General features: G+C 49.5%; 1 protein-coding gene across 14 annotated transcripts in view; it reads right to left on the minus strand.

Annotated features, from left to right (window-relative positions):
- The window catches only part of Tns3 (tensin 3), a 232,534-nt gene that overhangs the window by 68,389 nt on the left and 147,812 nt on the right, over nt 1-16,333 (minus strand). Inside the window, exon 1 of one of the 14 annotated variants that reach the window (XM_087583895.1) lies at nt 5,388-5,582. The gene's annotated coding sequence lies outside the window, so the exon portion shown is untranslated. 14 annotated transcript variants of the gene reach the window in all.

The following is a 16,333-nucleotide window of genomic DNA, read 5'->3' on the forward strand; positions in this document are numbered from 1 at the left end:
ATGACAAAGCGTAGGTCACACAAGCAGCCAATAAGGGTCCAAAAGCAGACGGGCCCAGCAGCCTTGGGCCACCCATAGCCCAACTTCCTATACTCTGGATAATGGCCGCCTTTCAGATAGCATACCAGGTCTGACTGTCCATGCAAGGTGGGGGCGGGGCTAAGCAATCACCCCTCACTCTTGTGGTTGGCCTTCACGGGACCAGGAACAGATGAAGAAAAGTATCTAGAGTCAACCAACCTCAGGACTCCAAAAAGCTAAAGAAAACCCAAATCTGTAAAACGCAGCAGAAGCAGAGTAAACGGTAGCATGTCATTTCCGGTCTCACCATAACCTCTAGCTACCTGTGAGGTGAACATTCCTTGCGGAGACCCACAGAGCTCTGAGCACCAGCGTTGGGGATCAGTCCCTCTTCCATATACAGCTGTGTCTAATGCTGTTAAGCTACACAGGGAACAAAGGCCATCCCATCCTCATGCTGGCATATCTCGGATAACACGAAAATTGTTAAGACACTGAGAGCATCCTGGTTAGAAAAGAAACTTAAGCATGAACACCAGCTAGTTACACTGTTGCCAATTAACCCAAATAGAAGCCTAGGAGACCTCACAATTGGAGGTCCCTAGGGACCTGAGGTGAATACGGAAAGGTGTCCATCATCCCCTAAGGCAGACAACTCCTTACACTGTGGTTCTGATTTGGAAATGAGTTGCAGAAACTCATGTTCTTCATCCAGACCCTTCCCCCCAAAAAATGATACTGCTTAAACAAACTGCTATCTAGGTTCTGGGCCCCTGGTGCTGCTCATGGAGCAGAAAAGGTGAGTCCCACCCTGGCACACTCTAGCCCTGCAGGATTGCAGGGTTCCCAGCATCCTATGGACCATGGTATGTTATCTAAGTTTGAGTACAGAGGTGTGGGAGGGTTAGATTCTAGAAGCTGGAGTTCTGTCACTCTCCCACCCCTTGCCTTCTTTTCTCCACCAGTAATCTTTTGGTACCCACGAATTCCCAAAGCCCTCATTGAAAATGACTTAGCATTTGTGCAAACTCCACACACATCCTCCCACGGGCTTTAAGGCATCTCAATGCAAAACCCGGAAGAATGGTGTCAACCCTTGATTACTTAGTTGACTCCGGATGCGGAATCTAAAGCTACAAGGACAACTATTTAAATGGCAGATTTTTAACATGCCCCATGGTTCAAAGGACAAACAAACAAATGGAAGCAGTCGGAAGCCAGCCTCCTTCTGAAGATGGAGAACGAATGAGCTCCCAGAGTCAAGGAAGAGACCTGTGGCCCCATTCCCTGTGTGCTGTCACCAGGCCCAGTCAGTCTGAAAGCCCCCCCCACCCCCTCCCCCCGCCTCAGAAGCAGCTTGTATGCTGACTGGCCATGACATCCTGGTGTCCAGGGTTGGTTAAGCTATGCGATACTGGGGAGGCTATGACCGAGAAAGAACCAGGGGGAACAAAGTGCAGAAGAGACACTCATATCTCCACATGGGAGAGAGCACCCCTCCCCTGCCTCCCTGCCTCTCACACTCACTCTCTCCCTCCCTTCCCTCCCTACCCCTCTCCTCTATCCTCTTCCCTCCCTGTAGTCTTACATACAGTTGGAATCCAAGGCCTCATGCATATTGTGCACGAATTCTCCCAGTTTAGTTTGAGGCAGGATCTCACGAAGGTGCCCAGATTTGCCTTAAACTTAACCTGCTGCTTAGGCGACTGCTGAATTTGCAAACTTACTGCCCAGCATCCTAGAGGGCAGGGCTGATAGGCCTGAGCCACCATTCTCAGCTCCAACGGGAGGGAGGCGGGCAGGCGGGTGGACCCACTGAAGGAAAGATGGGGTGGGCTGCAGAGGAAACACACCCTCCTGAGACTGCTCTCACCGAACCAGGGGCTGCAGAAATGTCCACAACCTGATCAGAGATGACCCTACACCTCCCCTCTCCTGTGCCTCAACTGGAGGATAAACTGCTGTCCCAGGGACCCCAGGACAGTGGCTTGGTTATCCACTGACCCGAGAAGGAAAACCCAAGTCATAGGCGGAAAGAGAGGCCCTGGCTGAACTAATGCTGAGCAGTGTGGGCTGAAGACACAGCCTGGTGACCAAGAGCAGAATGGCCCACAAGGTAACTCACAACCACCGGAACTCCAGTCCATGGCATCCAATACCTTCTTACGGCCTCCTGGGACACCACGTGCACTTGCATATTGTATACACAGATACGCGCAGAAAAAAAAAAACACGTACACAAAAGTAAAGGAGAGAGGAGGGAAGGGGAGGGGAGAGAAGGGGAAGGAAGGGAGGAAAAGAAAGGGGAAGAGGAAAGGAAGAGAGAGGAAGGGAAGGGAAGGGAAGGGAGGGGAAGGGAAGGGGAGGGGAGAGAAGGGGAGGAAAAGAAAGGGGAAGAGGAAAGGAAGAGAGAGGAAGGGAAGGGAAGGGAAGGGGAAAACACACTCATTACAGAATCAGAAGTTAAGACCACTGTCTACTTGCAGTCAAGTCTCTTGGTTCCTTCAGACTGCATTCCATTCCCAGCCAAACACAAGATCAGCAATTTAATTTTGGAAAGGAATGTTCTCTCTGGCTTCCACAGATTGAATGCCCAAGCTACGTAAGCCACATTCATACTCCTGCATGCTAAGTCCCTGGAGACCATTCTGAGTGCTGGGTTTCCCTCCCTGACTCTTGGCATGTCTAATCCTGCCAAGTCAGAACTCAAGTGCTTTTCAATGCACTTGTGCCGATGGTCCGTTTAGTGTTTAGCTTCCTAAACTGAGGCTGTAGGTATGTTTCTGTTCTTTCAGTTAGTGAACTTGAGGTCTTGGTCCACACTACAGTTGGGAGCCTTTCCTGGATCCTAGAAGATACAGTGGCTACCACCCAGTCATGTCTCCTTTGGGTTACCCTAAAGTGACTTGCTCAAAGACACTCAGACAGTGAGGTAAGTGGAGGCCACCACAGATTCTCACTACATAACCCAGGAGGAGCAGCCCTCCCAAGAAAGGCTGTAGGAAGAAGAGACTGCCCTTAAGAGCAAATGGCCTCCAGCAGCCTCCTGGATGGCTCTCTGAAGACGATACCAAAGTGAGCACAGCCAGGCTCAAAGGTTGCAATCGTGAGACTTCCAGGAAGGGAACATGTTGGCCATGCAAGGCCAAGATATGGATCAGTGCAGCCAAGGGAGAGGGCAGGCTGCAAACAGGTGTGGGAATGTTCTGGCCATGATGAGCATTTCCATCTTGACTGGTTTAGCACTGCTGTAGAATGTTCCTCACACAAGTGAACACTCAACAGCTTCCTATCATTGCAACCACTGTGAGGAGAGTCAGAAGCTAGGACAACAGGCCCCATCCTGCTCTGTTGTCCCCTTTCCTCTTCAAAGCCTCCTGTTAAATCCCATCCCTCTTCTCTTTTGCTTCCTCTTTGAAAGGGTAAGATCACTGCTAGCATAGCCAGCTCGACCCCTGCACCTCCCTGTCATTAGTCATTCTGATTGGCCACGGCTTTGTGATCTCGGGCCAATCACTTCGAATCTCTATGGCTCATTCCCCTTGTATAACAAGCCTCCTATAAGGCAGGTAACCAGTCCCCCAAGCAGTCCAGGTCATGACTGAGAGATACAGTCCACAGCTGATTTTCCAGGGGCAAGGCCAGAAGGACCCAATAGACCTGAGGAGCCCTGACTATGCATCACTCAACCTCTCCTTAAAATTCTAGACCATTCTTCTCGACTGAATCAGCTGACAGCTGAGCTGTGGCACATACAGCAAATGAACCCATGAGTTTCCCAACAGACAGCATGGCTGACGGATGCAGCAGGATGCATAGGGCTGGCAGGAATGGTAGTGACGGGGGGGGGGGGGGGGGGGCTGGAACACATGGGAGAGCCCATCATCAGGACCAGCCTAGTATCACGGCTGTCCCAGAGTATAAGGCAGGGATGAGGGCCGGCTGTCCCCAAAGCCCCTGCCTTCTTGGGGTCTAATGTGAGCTCAGGTACTGGAAAAGTCTTACCTTCCGCACCATCAGGAGACATTTCCTGATGTCACCTTGCCAATCACCTTGCTAAACAAAAGCAGGAACAATTTCCATACGTCACTCTTTCTTCTTTCCGAGTAGACATTTGTACTACTCAGTTAGGGGTTACGGGTTAGGGGTTAGGGTTAGGGTTAGGGTTAGGGTTAGGGTTAGGGTTAGGGTTAGGGTACTGAGTACTGCTAGCCTCTCACTGAAACAAGCTTGGCTTTTAGTTTGCTGTACCAGGGTTCTGCCTCTGGGCTATTTAAATATTTCCTGCTTTGTAGTGAATTATTTTCTATCACATAGCCACCAAGAGCTAATGTGTGTGTTTAAAAATATCAGCTGTAATCTACAGCATACATATTTTTTTGATACGAAGAAATCGGCCCTTTCTCTCCATTTAAAACAATCAGGAGGAAAATAAGCTTCCACACTGTGGAAGGCAGTCTCTATTTCTCGCCACAGACTTCCAGAAATAACTCCCATCTACCCCATCACTCTCACTTCCTGAGGCCCTAGACACAACCCAAAGCTCTCAAAGGCAGGCGACCTGTGAAAGCCAGGGGCAGGTGTCAGCAACAGAGCAACAGGACTCCCACTGGCAGCGACTGTCCTTGGCGCTTTTGAGGGACACTGGAGAAAAATCAGAGAGGCTTTGCAATCTCGGACAAATGTAAATCAGGGAAGAAAGGACTGGAAGCAAAAGCGAGAACGACTGCCACACAGAAACACCAGGTCAGCAGCGTGCCGACCTTCTGGAAAGAAACTATGCCCCACACCCTACCTCCTCCAAGAGCAGCTGGAGCGCTTGGAATCTAAGGCACCTGACTTTTCCTGGGCGAGGCACCAGAATATGGCAATGAAGGAAGGTCTGTGACAGCAGGTCCAAAACAGGACCAGGTGCCCCCCTAGCATACAAACACACCCCTAACCCTCAAATGCTGGCCACAGGGTCACAGCGTCTATCCTGGAGCCTTCTGACCCAGCTCCCTGAAGACATTTTAAACAGGAAACAGATTCAGGCCAAGAAAAATAGAAGACAGGAGCCTCGGGACAGGCTAACTGGGCAGATGAGCCATAGAGCCAGGCGGATGAGACCAGAACTGGCCAAAAGAGTTGAGCACGAGCCTCACAACAGACCCTTCTGCCTCAAGCCACCCTGAGCGTTTCCCTCAGGTATGACAGGCTCGTCAGGATTGCGAGCACTCCTGGATCAACCCTGCTGGACATGTCAGATCCTCTCCACATCCCGCTGTACAGTCTCTGCAGCTCTCTCTGGCCAGCATCAAGGGGGACCTCGCAAGTCTCAGAGGGCACCACACAGAGACATTCGCAAACACACGTTCACTGCTTACCTTCCCTCTAAACCCTCGACCACTCCTTCAGTACAGAGAGTCTGACCGGTTCTAGGAAAGAGTCTTGGGCAGCATCCCGGTACCGCCTCCTTCCCAGAGCACCTTGCCTCCCACTCCAGCTAGCACAGAAGGCAAAAATCTCCTTGGCTGTAGGGACTTTGATTTTGCCCAAGAGGGCCCAAGCAATGTAAACATAAGGGCGGAGTTTGATGCAATCAGGTTTGGTGAAATCTGAACTCCTCAGGCTGAGAGAGGTGGGTCCAGAGGCCTCCACACTCTGCTCAGTGGCCAGCACCCATGCATTACACAAACCAGTTTTATTGTTTATTGCCTTCTTTAGAAGATCCAAACAGAAAACCCCTGCGGGACAGCCCCCTTATTAGAGCTGCTTGTCTTCTATGCTCCCTGTGGCAGAGAGGGTGGTGTCGATATTAACCTTTGTGATTTCTACAGGCGAGCCTTTTCCATCTCAGGCCGCCATCATATCCAACTTAGGTGGGCTTCAGCCAATGCCCTCTCTCCCTGGCTGAAACCAGTCCCGGCCCAAACACATGCCTCTACTCTAAGCAGAGAGAACAGGCACAATCAGAGCCTCTCTGATTCCGTGAGGTTCCCACAGCACAGTGCGAACCCTCACAGATGTCTCCAGTCATTCGGTGTGGAAGAAGGGCAAGTCCGGGCTAGGTGTACAGGCGGAGGGCAAGACTTATCTTCGATAAATCACCTGAGACCTCAACAGAAGCATACACAGCTTACAAGATCTCTGATAAACTCCGTTCACCCTCGGGAGAAAGGATCTCCTCCACGACAGGACATAATGCGCTTCTTGTGCAAGAAGTCCTACTAAAAGTGGGATTCGGGAGAGGGTATTGAGTAACACCCCTTCCCAAGGAGGGAAGCAAAGTCATTGTTCTCGTTCTGCGAGCAAGGACACTGCCATAAAGGCAGGGATTTACTAATCACAACCTGTTTTCCCTTCAAAGCATCCACATCAAAGGAAGAAAAAAAAAAGAAAAGAAAAAAGATTAGGAGATGTTTGAATAACCTAGCTCGGGGACTAAAATGAATGCCCGGGTCCCTTTAGAGCATCTGAGGCCTCCTTGGGTCTGAGCTAACTATGTCCAGCCGTTGCTGTGTTTCCCGAGGCACAGGAACCTTGAACATCAAATTTTGGATCCCAAACTTATGGAGGAAAAACAGCGGCGAGGGCAGCAACAACAGAGAAACCAAGAAATCCTGTACAGCCCACCCATAAGTGGTCTCTTTTCCCCATTTGTCACAGTGAGGTGGAGGTGACTTCGAGCTCAGGTTTGTCCTCTATCTTTATAATCTGAGGGTGCAGGTGACAACATTATAAATGAGCTGCTGCCCCGAGTCTTTACCAACCAGCATCTACTTGGCCTCCAGCCCTGCTTTGCTGCTGCTGTGGCCACTAGGCAGGTGTGCCAACGTCCTCTCAGTTTCCACAGACTCCCTGGGAGTGGGTTTTGATTACATGAGCCTGCTTAAGCTGTGAGCATTGCGGGCTCACGAAACAACATGGTCCTTTGAAGCTTTGCTGAAGTCGGGCCAGAAGGCAGCTCTGTGGCCCTGGGGGCTTTGAAAGGCACCAAACCTTTAACCTTGGGAAGTTTCGATCCCGTGCATGAAATAATATATCTACTGAAGAGAAGGCTGGAGTGGGCTTCTCATGTGTCTCTGAGAATGGTTGGCCAAGTGGGCACTCGGGACACCTGGAAAAGGGTTGATGTGAGTCCGGCGTGGGGACCCAGAAAGGGACAAGACGCTTCAAGAGGAGAGAGTGAAAGAGTGACTGGTAATATCAGAGACGGAACAATATCCTAATGGCAACACATGCAAAAGAATGGTCATAGCCACGTAATCCATAATTGTACAGGAGTCGTGGTGACCCAGATGCACATGGGCTGATGGCCTAGTGTGAGCTCTGATGGGATGTCAGCCATGAGGAGGAATGAGATACAGAGATGAACCTTGAGAACTTGGGACAGGAAGAGTGAGCCCCAGAAGACTGAGTAGCTCCACCGATGTGAAATGCCAAGAATGGGGCAATCCAGAGAAAGAATGAATGGTTTCCAGAGACCAGAGAAAGCAGATTAGAAATGACCGTTAATGCATAAGGTTCCATTTGAGGATGATGGGAATGTTCTAGACCTAGAAGACAGGGGAGTATCTTCTGGCAGAAAGTTTCAACCCTCCAGGCGCAACTACTGAGTCCCCCAGCACTTTGATCTCGTTGGTCCATTGGCCCCCAGTGTTCTGTTTCCTTCACCCTTGGTCTTCTCTAGATTGTACCATCTGAGTTGGCTTCCCTGCAGCCCACAACACTGAGCCCCAAGGTCTCACTGCAATATCCTTTCACCCACTGGCCCGACTCTGGTCTCCATGGAGCCTCCTAGGCAACTCTATCCCCAAGCCCTTGCCTCTCTCCAAATGTCCCAAATCGAGATTTATCCATCAAACTTCATTTATCTCCAGAAGCCTATACTTCAGGGTGCCCTGTTCACCAAGGTCCTGGTCCTGATCAGCCCTGTGCCCACATCCATATCAGCTTTGGTCTAAGCTCACCTATCACAGCTATCTCCACGGCTCTCCTGAGACATCCATCCGTCTGATTGGTTCCCTGGCTCTGACTCTCTAGAACTCAGCTTGATTCTAACATCCCTGGTGACAAAAACAGGCTCATTTTCGCTCTTGGCATATGGAAATAACTTCTATATGAAAATGCCCACCCTGTCTGGGATATTCCAAACAGCTGCAACAGCCAAGTGTGGACAAAACCGTTTTCTCTGCATTCCTGGCCCACCTCTTGCAGCCTTCATCCTTAAAGCTGTAGCTTTTAACCTCAGCCTCGGTACCTCCCTGGCTCCCTCACCGCTCTCTTCTGACCTATATACCAATCAGTTCTTTCTAACTTGCTCTGATCATCCTTGATTCACGCATCAAAGGAGCCCTACTTGTCTCTTGCTCTGGTTCATAGGCCACCACACTGGCTCTCCAATGAGGCAAAAGAGATTCTGCGAAACCCAAGGGGGTTTCAGAACTCTGCTCTACTTAAAAAGCATTCTCCTGACCGTCCAAGCCCTGTGGGAGAAAGGAATACCATGTATAAATAGAAATTTTATCCACAAAATGTAGCCAAAGCCGTTCCCATTTACAGTGTAAACCAAGTACATCTGCGGTCTGAGGTCCCTGAATGCTCGCTCCTTTTACATAACATCAGACGTGATCATGACAATAACCTGGAATCTCCAATAGCTTGATGGCTTAAAAGTCTTACAGTCCAGGGTCTCACAGTCCAGGCTGGATTAGCTCAAGCACAGAGCACACTCCCTGACTCGACCTTTCCTTCTATCCTCACGCCCTGCCCTTCACAGAACCTATAACACTCAAACTATTTGTATCCTCCCCTCCTGGAACCGCAAGGGTACGGCAAAACTGTTTAAATGTCGCAGTGTGTGTTTGCTATCACGTTCTTGTATGTGAGCCTCAAAAAATAATCTCAACTCTGAGATAGCAGAAAAGGGCAGGCAGGGCGCTGGTTTCCAACTGCCAAAGACCGAGCTCAACCTTCGAATAAAGTTCTACACGAGAACCCAATATGAACACTATAAAGAGACAGAGGTGGGACCAGAGGCTAAAGGAGGGCTTGCATGGGAGGCTGCTGGACGGAGACAGGATGGCCCTTAAGTACCAACATGGGGTCCCGAAGCTACAGAACCAAAATCAGAAAACTACTGACCCTGGAAATGTCACTGTTCCAAAACAAGCCCACTGCAACCAGCAGGAGACCCTTCATAAGGACTAAGCATGTGGGTAGAGTCTCCCAGTCCAGAGCTTCAGGACACAGGGAGCTGGGCATGCAGCTCTGACAAGCAAAACAGGGTGAGGGATGCTTGGTTACACAGAGGGCCTACCTGAAAAGACTGTTCTAGATGAACTTCTTTTTTTTTTTCTACAAGTTCTTCCCTTTGCCCTTAAAATGCATTCACAGACAAATGTTCTCATCCGGGACTTCTTAATTTGTAGCATTTTCAAAAGAGAGAAGTGTGTAGGACACAGCTTGATCTGCAGTCCTATCTGGTATATTCTAAATCTCCAAGAGAAGAGGGGGGCTGCCAGAGTCTTTGCCATTCAGCCAAATGTGAGAGGGAGGGGTAGATACTCCAGGGGTTGGGAACACACGAGCTAATACACAAAGGGAATGACCACTGGCTTTCCTCTAATCATAGCTTCCTCTCTCTGTTGTCGTATATCCCATTGAGCAAATATTGTAGTCAAACTCTTTCTGGACTCAGCAGAGATGAGAAACACAATCTCGGGCTTTGTAGAAATAAAGTTGCAACCTCACATCTTCCTGGCATTGAAAGGGATGGTATTCCCATGGAGGACCTGGGAGAGAGCCAGGCAGGTGTACCTGGGACATCGCTGTGCAGTCGCTTGTACCTTATGGCGGGAAACACTGGGAAGGCATCCAAGAGCAAACGTTCATAACAGCAGGGTTTCCATACAAGACTTGGGAAGTGAGAAAAGGAGCTGTACGGAGGGAGCCACACTGTGGCTCACATCTCAGGAAAGACGATGAATGGCAAAGCAAGAACTAAGCTGCTAGTGCCACAGGTGAGACTGGAGTGCAAAGGTCTCCAGCCCCGGGGATGAAATACAGGCTTAAGGCTGAGTCACTGTGTGTGTTAGCTAAGAGGGTGAGGTCATCAGAGAGAGCTGGAGATGCAGCCTGGGACTTCAGTGCTAAGAGGAAAGTAGCATGAGCATGATGACACGTGACAGCAGGACTTCAAAGACATGGAAACCATCCCAGCCTCCATTCACCTTCCAAACTCCACAGCGTCCCCTCTGGAAGGTGGAGTGAAGTACCCGAGGGTGCTCCTGCTTCCTCCTGGGAGGGAGACTGAAAAGGGAGGACAAAGGAAAGGTCAAATCCACTCAAATCTCAGTGCCACCTCAGGATCCTGGGGCCATCACTTCAATACTCACAAGGTCACTTAGTTCAACACTACAGGATGGCATTCATTTTGAGATAGCCTCTCTAGTACCACTTGGGAATTAAAACAACAACACCAGCAACAACAATAATAAAAGTACTCCTGGATGGAAGCCAGGGTTTGCTGGATGGATGGGAGAATGGGTGGGTGGGTGGATGGATGGATGGATGGATGGATGGATGGATGGATGATGGATGGATGGATGGATGATGGATGGATGGATGGATGATGGATGGATGGATGATGGATGGATGGATGGATGGATGATGGATGGATGGATGGATGGATGGATGAGAGGACGGATAGATGGATGAGAGGACGGATGGATGGATGGATGGATGGATGATGGATGGATGGATGGATGGATGAGAGGATGGATGGATGGATGAGAGGACGGATGGATGGATGGATGGATGGATGGATGATGGATGGATGGATGGATGGATGATGGATGGATGGATGGGTGGGTGGATGGATGGATGGGTGAGAGGACAGACGGATGGACGGACGGATGGATGGATGGATGGATGGATGGATGGATGGATGGGAGGATGGATGGATAGACAGATGGATAGATGGAAGGAAGGAAACAAGGAAGGAAGTAGCTCACTAGAGGTTAAGTCTTCGGAGGCTATACCTGCCCTGGTTCCCATACATATTTTTTTTGCTTCTTATTAGATAAGAACGGCCTTATGTAAGCTGCCATCACCAATCTTCCCTGTCACAATGGACTGAGAACTCTCTCAACTGTGAGATAAAATAAACCTCTGGGGCTTTACATTTTTTTCTCCTGGTTATTTTATCATGGGGACAGGAACGTTGACTGAGCCAGCAGCACGAGATGGAAAGTTCTGAAGGTCACCTGCCCTATTCAACTTACAGACTGGCATCGCCCTCGTCACTGCACCATGGCAAAAGATCGCTGCCCTGGGGCATACACGTAGTCCTCATCTGCTTTTCAGCCCCTCTGCTGCCTCAGCCTCCTTATGCACAACTGTGTTAGCTACGTTTCGTTACAGCACAGGCACTCCCATCACAGTGATATCCAGTAGATATCATAATCTTTGGCAAATCTCCTCATGACTGTTTATGCCATAGAAAGCATGGGGTGTTTTCAGGCCCTCAGAGGTGGATGGGTAACAAGGCCACAGATCAAAATAAGACCAGAGAAAAGGAACACCCATGAGTGGCTTGGGGTTGCACGTGAGAATTGCTGGGCCACTCCCAAACCCTTGGTTCCTCGCATCGACCTCCCACTCTGACAGCAACCCTTACCAATCTAAGGGTGAGCAGAGCGTATGAGGGCATCTCCGGGCTTGGCTTCCTACACAGCTGCAATTGTTCTGTGTGAAAGCTCCCTCTGCGGCTGTGGAGTAGACAGTCCCTAGGGCATTCAGTCTGCACTCCCTTCACAGTAACCTGCAGTCCTAAGATGGCCAGATCCACTGCTCAGTATGTTCGCTAACCACCCATTGGTCAGAACAAGTTGGGTCATAAACGCTGGCCATGCTGTACACAGGGCTGTGGACATGCTCTGTCAAGACGTAGCCATTCGGCTGTTGTCATTTTGTAGGGGGATTTGGGAGTATTAAGATTGGGAAAAGCAAAGCAAGTTTTAACAGCTGCTAAAAGGAGGAAGCTACTGGAGTCTGACAGATAAGCTCGCTTTGTCCCACTCAGCCTGGTTTCTGTTAACTTCTTGGAATCATGGGGTCCCCTCCCCTCCTGGGCAGTTCTTCATCAGTAGGATGGGGGTGCTCTTGTGGAGCATCCAGAGACATGTTTCTTCTTCACACGGTGTTGGCCCTATGAATGGAGAACTAGCAGTGCCAACAGTAAAGTACAAGAGACTCCCAGGGCCCTCGATGTCCCTGTCTCTTCGCTTTTCTCGGGAACTGCTGTTCCTTTCGTCTCTAAGAGGGGCTCATAGGTTCTTAAAAAGATGAAGTAGCACAGTTAGGCTCACTGAAGGCAGCCACACCCACACTATGAGCTTCTTGGCACCTTGCCACCCCAGGACATTCTTCTCTGTTCTGGAAAGGCCAGTGGCCCACAGCTTGCAAGCATAGCAGGCCACTGTCCAGCAGGACTAAAGACACGTGAGACCAGGAAGACGGGATGTACACCCTCACACTGGAGAATGTGTGCCCTCTTGCTCTCCTTGGAACACATTCAGGGATGGCTTTTTTTCTCTGTATGGAAAGTGGGACATCAGGCATAGAACACAGAGCTTTCCTAACGTGAGCCCTGACAGAAGGCAGCTGTGGAGGGCTCATTCCAGGGCAGCGGGCATCTCTAGAGATAAACGCAGCTCAAGTCAATACTTCATCTCCATTTTTTTTTAAAGACCAGTAGAAACTATAGGCGGGGTAGGGAGTAAAAAAGGGGGCATTGTAATACCCCGTTTTTCAGCTAAAAGAAAATGTTTCAAAGGCTGCCAAGCCTCCCTTTACTCCTCAAAGCTCCCGACAGCTGTCAGGACTAATGCTGCTTGAGGCTTGGGCCCTGGCAAGACACGTAGCTGAGACTCCGCTCTCTGCCTGCCAAGGGGTGGCTCTGTCCAGGGATCTAAGCCAGGGATTGCAGACCCCTGGCAAGAGCCAAGAGCTGCCTGGCATTAGACACAGGAGTCCTGCCTCCCTGCCTGGGAGGTGCTAAGGAGGACAACGGTGCTGGGGGGAGAGGGGACATCGAAAAGGACTCACTTTCCAGCCACGAGAATGGATCTTTCTACTCTGCGTTGGCCTTGGTCTTGGGTGCGAGAGTAGAAACATAAAGAAGTCCCACAGGGTGGCAGTGACAGGATCCAATGCACTGTGGTAACCTGTCTCATGCAACAGAAGAGACAAAGCAAGGCCTGGGAGAAGCTGCTCTCAGACACACACATGCTCGGGCAGGTGAGGTAAGTAAAACCAAACAAAAACCTAGGCTCTGAAATTGCGTATGAGCCACTCGTGTGCCATTTAGAAACCGAGCCTCAAGTACAGCCATGATAAGTGCTTTGTCTCCAGGCATAACATGGGTGGCACTTTTTTAAAATGATAGTTTGCGTTTTGAAAAAAAAAATACAGATATAGAAAACTCTACTGTTTCTTATTCCTCCTTCCGCCACCCTGACCCAATTTTCTAAACTTAACGTTTGCGATGGTATAGCTGGCTGTTCATACAGGTCCAGGGCCTTGGAGCACTGTTTCGGGTAGAGCCCCAGCCCAAGAGAATCTGTGGGATGTGAGAAGCAGTGGTTTTTATAGTCTTTGCCATCCTTCAAGGGTCTGAGCTGACTGTAGCCAGGTGCTGCTAAAAAACAATGTAGCCAACGCATGACTACACTGTGTGCCTGTGTAGACCATTTGGCCTCAGAACAAGGCCTCGGCTACTCAGAGAACTTCATTTGCCACCAGCCAGATCATCCAACTGAGGAGTCCCAGAACATGAAACCACAAAACCTGCAATCCAAGCTGTCCTTCCTGATCATGTTGTCCAGCCTGGGAGGCACAGAGGGGAAAATCACTCCAAGGGGAACTCTCAGAATAAATGCCTAAAGATGAAATAATGTCTCACTCAATAAATACTTATTTATTGTAATTTGAATGTCTTATCTGTTGTAGTTTGAATGTCTGTGGTCCTCCAAGAGCCTTCACTTTGAAAACTGGCATCCAATGAGAAGGTATTAGCGGGAGATTAAGCCTGGAAGGGGAGCCTTTGTGATGGGAAGAGTCCCTTACAAAAGGGGCTCCGGAGAGCTCTCCTAACCACCATCCAGCCATGAAGACACAGCAGTATGCAACCAGACCTAAGTACACACTGATCTTGCCTTGCCAGCCCCCATGACTGGGCCAGACATAAAGCTGACATTCTGTTACCACATCTGAACAGACTGAAACAGTAGCAAAATGCTTCCAGCAGCCATGAGTGTGTGGGATGGCTGTCTTTGGGTTTTGGATTATTACTGCCTCTGGTTGTAACATCACAGAAAGAGGGGCCATGGTGGAGGAGCAGTCTCTGCAGGCATGTATATAATGGTTCGATTCTCTCCCTTGCCCTTTCCTCTCTCTGACTCTCCTAGATGTCAGGTGAGGGGAGGCACCTGGTCCTCTGTCTAACAATCTGCTTGCCACACAAGCCAAAAGCAATGCACGTGAGGTGACAACAGACTGAAATCCCTCATATCACAAGCCCCAGTCACTCTTCCGTTCTTTAAACTGAGTCTTTGGACACTGGCTCTTGGGGTATTCCATCTGCTTCCGTCCTATGAAGAATGCCACAGTCCCAGCAAGAATTCTTGACGAGATGTCCTTGGTCATCGGTGGTTCCTGTTCACAGCCACTGGCTGGCTACTTCATTACATAGCTCTCTGGTTCTTCTATTCCAGCTAATGGTTTGTCTGGTCACCATCTCCTCCCCGTCCCAGGGCCAGTACTTTGATTAGTACCCCTATAGTGTTCTCCAAAGCACCCCTTACTCTTCCTGCCTTGAGCCTTTAAGGCCTGCAGAAGGCGGCCTGTCAGTCTTCTCCAACAGAAGGCAGCAGAAGCATGGCCGATGGGAAAGGACTGTGTCTCACACCATCATACATCAATGGGACATACATACCCTCTGGGTTAAGACTAATAATCCCGCACGAATAAAACTGGCTGGGGACTCGTAGCAATCCCGATGTGGGTCTTTGAGGCACGGTGCTAAGTTTTCTGAAAGTATTCAAGTATAATTGTTTTTCTATGCTGGCACCTGAAGGATTAGGCTTCTGAATGAATCACACTGGGAAGAAATGTGGATAGAAAGGGTTCGCCTTGTCTACACCTGCCTGCTCACCTCCGAACTTCACCTGTGTTTTAACGCCCGGAGCTTTCACACTTCACCCCTGGCGCCACTTCAGATCCAGATGGATTTGAGATCCCAGCAATCCCTTCTGTTGAAATTCTACCCTCCCCAACACAGAAAGGCACATGATTACTCCAATACAAACACGAGAGACACAGAATTGTTAAATCTAGCCCTGGCCACAGATGTCATCTTCCCAGGTCTTCCCAGACTTCCATTTAGTGACTGACAAGAAGCTGATGTTGGTGTGGAGAATTCCACATGCTGACACTTGACGTGTTACATCAGGATGAAACGACCTTGACAAACATGACCACAATTTTCTTTCTCTACACAGATCTGAGTCTCAGTCAATAGTTTAAAAATATAAAAGACTACACCAGTGAAATGTCCTAGTGGGTCTTTGGTGACCCTTCTGTACAGCCACTTACGGGCTCCATCACTACATGGCTCTCCAGTTCTAATCTAGCCAGTGCTCTCCTGCACCCTCTCAGACCCAGTCCTAGGTCTTTGATTAGCGCCACCAAGGCTGACTACCAGAGTTTGATCTCCAGAATGCACGTGAAAGAGAAACCCAAGTTCTGCAAACTGCCCTGACACCCAACACACAGACACACACACACACACACAGAAACATACACACCACACACACAGAAACACACACACACAAACACACACAAACACACACACAAACACACACATATACAGAGACACACACAAACACACACACACACAGACACACACAGACAGACACACACACACAGAGACACACACACACACCACACACACATACCACACACACACACCACACACACACACAAACACACACACACCACACACACACACCACACACACACACAAACACAGACACACACACCACACACACACACCACACACACACACAAACACAGACACACACACACCACACACACACCACACACACACACACTACACACACACACACACACACACACACACACACACACACACACACGAGATGTGGCACACTGATGACGCTCCCCATAACCATGATAGAATGGATTTTCATTTGTTTTTAGGTTTTTCATGACAGATTTTCTCTGTGTAGACCTGGCCGCCCTAAAA

This window comes from Rattus norvegicus, chromosome 14 (genome assembly GCF_021556685.1).
Source record: "Rattus norvegicus strain SHRSP/BbbUtx chromosome 14, alternate assembly SHRSP_T2T, whole genome shotgun sequence".
NCBI lineage: Eukaryota > Metazoa > Chordata > Mammalia > Rodentia > Muridae > Rattus > Rattus norvegicus.